The sequence below is a fragment of the Amia ocellicauda genome, chromosome 18 (assembly GCF_036373705.1).
Source record: "Amia ocellicauda isolate fAmiCal2 chromosome 18, fAmiCal2.hap1, whole genome shotgun sequence".
Classification (NCBI taxonomy): Eukaryota; Metazoa; Chordata; class Actinopteri; order Amiiformes; family Amiidae; genus Amia; species Amia ocellicauda.
The window spans coordinates 18,292,834-18,298,899 of NC_089867.1; positions in this window are offsets into that span (position 1 = coordinate 18,292,834).

Below are 6,066 nucleotides of genomic sequence, written 5' to 3' on the forward strand. Positions count from 1 at the left end.
GCATTGCATCATGGCATCGGTCTGTTTCTGTTTTACTTGCAGCACAATTAGGAACAGATTCATAGAATCAAAGTTCACTGTTAAGTGTGTAAAAAAAGTCCAACCTCCCACTACTCCTTAAATGTCTCCAGAATAGCTACAAATCCAAATGTGTGACAGTTCACTGTGTGTGTGATCAGCAGTCACCTTCGCTCCACAGGCACAATGTGAGCCAAGTCCTCTCACCCAGATTTGCAATGGGAGGGGAATAGAGTGCAATGAAATATGGATCCCCTTCCCCTTCCCCCCCAACCACATACACACGTGTCAATAACATTGCTGTGATCTGAGTTGCATTTCAGAGGCCATCCACGAAGCTGTCATTCAGTTTCTCATGTGCACATTGTTGCTGCAGTAGAGTGAAGCGCCTGGCTCTTTGGTTTAGCGCCTCTCCCGGCTTCAGCATGGCTGTGAATTACACTGGCACCTGGGACATGGACAGCAATGTCGACTTTCAAGGTTACATGATGGCGCTTGATTATTTTTAAAAGTAACTAGTTTGTTCATGTGTTGTATTTGGACTATATGGACTCCGTAACAGTCAATGCAACGTAAATGGTTTTGTCCAGAAAGAATTCCTCTATTCAAAATGATTTTATACATTTCCCTTTAAATGCTGTTTAATTTTTAATTATACCACAATATATTAGCAAAGCAGAAAAGCACTACCTTACAACTCGAAATCCTCAACCCAGGACTCAGATTGGGAAGTTATGAATATAAAATGCAAAGTAGCATGATCTTTCTTGGGCACTGAATAGCGAATGTCTCACAAATGTTTAGATGAGGGCCCTCAGTGTTTTCAGATTTTCGCTCCACCTGGAGCTCTAGTTATTCTATAATTTACACATGTAAAACATTATTTTAAAGTATTTAAAAGTTAATGACATATTTTGAAACAAGGTACGCTAACTCAAACATAATTTGTAGCCTGTATGGAAGTAATTAATTAATCTAGTTAATCAGCTAAGTATCTGCCAAATAAGCCAATTAAGTAACTGTGAGAAGGATTGGATCAAAAGCATGGCTCAGACCAACACTCCCCAACTGTGGTCTTAGAAAGGATCACACCTTTAGTTTTTGCAGATATCTTTATCATCAATGGATAAAGAATTGGACACAATGAATTCAATTAAATAATTACAAAGGGCCAAAAACAACACCACCCAAGATTGGTGGCCAACAGGTGTGTTATTTTACTTGAAATGTTAGAGAAACATGCTAAATGAACCTCTGCCCTCAGTCTCTGGTGTCCTGGGACAATGGAGAAAAGATATCAATCACGTCACGTCAAGATCAGATATTTTATAACCAATGATTGACAATCTCTCTCTCTTTCACTTTCCCTCTGTTTCCAAGGAAATACACTATGAAGATCAAGTTTGCCATCAAGTTTACAAGCAGGTTTATATATGTATAGGCTATATAATGTATGTACGTGTATGTTTTAAGGTGCTTTTGAGGTGAAAGCATATTGTACAACCATTATAAATGACAGGTATATAAATAAGCATTAAAGTAAACTGCATACATTTTTGTTTACAATTTGTTTTTTTAATTTTACTTTAAATGACGTGCATTTGAGTTTTTGCTTTTCTGTTACAGTGCAATAAAACGGAACAGTGTTATATCTACAGCTGCTCATATACACTCACCTAAAGGATTATTAGGAACACCTGTTCAATTTCTCATTAATGCAATTATCTAACCGACCAATCACATGGCAGTTGCTTCAATGCATTTAGGGGTGTGGTCCTGGTCAAGACAATCTCCTGAACTCCAAACTGAATGTCTGAATGGGAAAGAAAGGTGATTTAAGCAATTTTGAGCGTGGCATGGTTGTTGGTGCCAGACGGGCCGGTCTGAGTATTTCACAATCTGCTCAGTTACTGGGATTTTCACGCACAACCATTTCTAGGGTTCTAGAATGGTGTGAAAAGGGAAAAACATCCAGTATGCGGCAGTCCTGTTTGCGAAAATGCCTTGTTGATGCTAGAGGTCAGAGGAGAATGGGCCGACTGATTCAAGCTGATAGAAGAGCAACTTTGACTGAAATAACCACTCGTTACAACCGAGGTATGCAGCAAAGCATTTGTGAAGCCACAACACGTACAACCTTGAGGCGGATGGGCTACAACAGCAGAAGACCCCACCGGGTACCACTCATCTCCACTACAAATAGGAAAAAGAGGCTACAATTTGCACAAGCTCACCAAAATTGGACAGTTGAAGACTGGAAAAATGTTGCCTGGTCTGATGAGTCTCGATTTCTGTTGAGACATTCAGATGGTAGAGTCAGAATTTGGCGTAAACAGAATGAGAACATGGATCCATCATGCCTTGTTACCACTGTGCAGGCTGGTGGTGGTGGTGTAATGGTGTGGGGGATGTTTTCTTGGCACACTTTAGGCCCCTTAGTGCCAATTGGGCATCGTTTAAATGCCACGGCCTACCTGAGCATTGTTTCTGACCATGTCCATCCCTTTATGACCACCATGTACCCATCCTCTGATGGCTACTTCCAGCAGGATAATGCACCATGTCACAAAGGTCGAATCATTTCAAATTGGTTTCTTGAACATGACAATGAGTTCACTGTACTAAACTGGCCCCCACAGTCACCAGATCTCAACCCAATAGAGCATCTTTGGGATGTGGTGGAACGGGAGCTTCGTGCCCTGGATGTGCATCCCACAAATCTCCATCAACTGCAAGATGCTATCCTATCAATATGGGCCAACATTTCTAAAGAATGCTTTCAGCACCTTGTTGAATCAATGCCACGTAGAATTAAGGCAGTTCTGAAGGCGAAAGGGGGTCAAACACAGTATTAGTATGGTGTTCCTAATAATCCTTTAGGTGAGTGTACATGCGGGGAGTTTTCTGGATTTTGACCATAAGGGGACAGTGTCAGATTACATTTCTAATCTTGCCACTACATACTAGGGTCACACTGTATGAGTTTTGCAATCCGCCCCGATCCCCGATGGGTCAATGACAGATACTAATTGGTATTTGTATTTGAAAATATTATTTACCCTATGTTTATTTTAAAATAACATGTCCCTAAACAACCACTGTTATTTGAGGCATTTAAATAAAAATGAAAATGAAAATCAATGTTCATTAATCCTGTTTCGGAAGATAGGCCTAAATCGACTGCTGCCGGTCTCCGTGTGACTTTGTTCACGTCACACTACACGACCCGAGTCATACATGTCAAACATGTTTCATACAATATTCGGGAAATGTGACACCACGTAACAATAGCGTTCTACTTCGGCGTGTGCATTCGATTCTCGCCACACACTTGACTGAATCTCAATGTGATCAACTCACCAGTCAAGGTATCCTGTGTTCATTTATATATTTATTTAGGTTAAGACGATTGTAGATATATTTTCTTTGGGGGATCGATCTTTGAAAGGGGTAGGGATGTAACGATGCACTCCGAGTCGGTTGAAAATCGATGAAAATATATGACGATTCAAGTCTGTTGAGTTACACGTTTTGCCCCTCGGAGCAGTGGGCCCACAGGGGGAGCTCTACGCGTCACAGCGCTTAACATAGCGCAGCACATTACTTAATCTTACATAAACACATATAAGCATCATATGAAACCTATATATCACAAGAAACATAAGACACTGACGTTTTTCATTCTTCTATAATTCGTTTATTTTTGGACAGAAAGGTTCATTGGCAAAGAAAGGAAACTTATACAGACGCCATTTTTAATTTCAAAACAACCCAGTTTTCAGAATGAACCTGGCTTATAAACACTTAAAAAATCATATTCATATGAATCGCCAGAATGTTCTTTTTAAAATACAAAAAACCGCAGATGTTTACAAATACTTGTTCAAGAGATATAATAAGATTTGCAAGGAGCGCACCTGTCTAGAAACCAGACACAATTACACCGCAAAACAACACGAATGAAACTAATTGGACGGTCGGCTGGTGTTGAAGAAATATAAAAACATCTTCAAAATGTACAGATTATTATTGTTGTCTTTATTACTACCAGTAATATTTAATAATAATACCAATACTACTACTAATATATGTACATAGCTTACTTTGCATTGATTGTAACGCGTGTGTGCGGCTCGGTGCGGAGAAATCGGCCGGTCGGGGTTGCCGTGTGGAAATACATCTCCGACTATTACTACTTATTTATTATTTATTAATCTTACCAGCTTTCTTTTGTGTCAGTTTTTCTAATCTGTTATTTATGTTGAAAAGGAGATTCTGACATTCATGCTGACCAGCGGAAATAAACTAGAAACGTCTTAATCTGCATCTTCAGCCCTCGCATCTATTCCTGTGATTAACGTCTGCCTGCCTGGTGGGAAGACAATGCTAGTCTGTCCACTGCCCTCCAGGCCAGCAAAGCATCCCTCTCCACAGCAGCCACCTGTGTCCCTGGTGAAAGGGTTTTTAATCAGCAGGGGACACTGTCAATGTGCAGGGATCTCAGCTTCTGCCGGAAAATGTGGATATGCTGATATTTCTTAAAACATATATTGCTAGGAAAGCACAGGCAAAGCCTTAGTTTGTTTATATGAATATATTTATTTTATTTGTATTATGCATTTATTTATTTATTTGATTTGGGAATTGTTTTGTTATTTGACAAAAGATATTTCAATTTCACAAAGAAATGTGCAGCATTTTGTCTGAGTGAGAAATAATACCTTTTCATTATAATTTGTCTAAAAACAAATCGTGAGAAAATCGTATCGCATCGTGAGTTGAGTGAATTGTTACATGCCTAGAAAGGGGTAAAGGCTCAGTTCATTATATTTCTTGTACTGTACATTTGTACCTTTTTTCCCCTTCCTTAACATAGTGACGCATGTTTGTTAAATCGGCCTTTGAGTATAGGCTGGTGTGATGGAACTGCTATGAACTCCTGAAAACAGGCAATGTGTATTGGTTGAGTATCGCGTCTCACGTTTCTGCCTTATTTATGCTTCCTTCAGGACCGTCCTCGAATGGGCAAGTAACAGAGGGAATGTGGTTTAGCTGGGAAGAGTCCAGCACTGGCCACAACCTGAACCACAACAAAGTCATCCAGCCAGAGACCTACGGCCAGCTTAAGCGCGAGAGAGAGGTGATGGAGAGCAACAGGCCCTATGGGTCCACCACCTCCACCTCATTTGAGGCCAACACCTCTGCAGCACCTTCCAGCTACAGCAAGGGGGAGCACCAGGTGAAGCAGCATGAAGTCCAGGAGTTCAGCACCTGTCCAGAGGTGGCCCGAAGCAGATTGTACACCAATGAGGCCGTGTCCGTGGTGCACAACTCATACTATTACAATCATAGCCAGGATGAAGACATTTTCGAACTGAAAGTGCAGAGGAATGGCATGTTCGATCATTTGCCGACATGGTGCAGGTATGTAGCCCTCTCAAACACTTGCAGGAAAAAAGCTAGATCAACATCAGAAGTCAAAAACAGAAAAAACTATGAAACCATCCCTGTTCTGCTCAACATATTTTCTGAGCCTCATTAAACTGCTTGTCCTAAAAAAATATGATCGTTACCATGTTTATGTTTATTTGTTTGTTTTGTTTTTATCAGTAGATCCTGGAGTAGTGCTTGATGCTGAATTTTAAATGTGTATATAGATGCCTTCAAAACATTTAATTTTGATTTTAAGCAAGGGTATAATTTATACCACTACAGATTGTGCCTCCTGTTGTCTACTAAATTATCTGTAAGAACAAGAGTAACAACACACACACACACATACACACACACACTTGTACTAAAATAAGATGCTTTACCATTAAGCTGCAACATTGATTGTACCTTTCCTATAATACTAAAGTCATTAATTCATACTAAAAGCTAAATCCATGTTCTCCATGCTCTGACCAAAAGACATAGAACTTGACTTTTGAATTCATGTTTGAGTACTGAAGTCTTCTCATCTTCTACACATTTTGTAAAGTATGTTCTAACTTTTCTAAACCAATATTTTGAATCCTAAAGGTCACGGGAAGGTTCCCCATTATT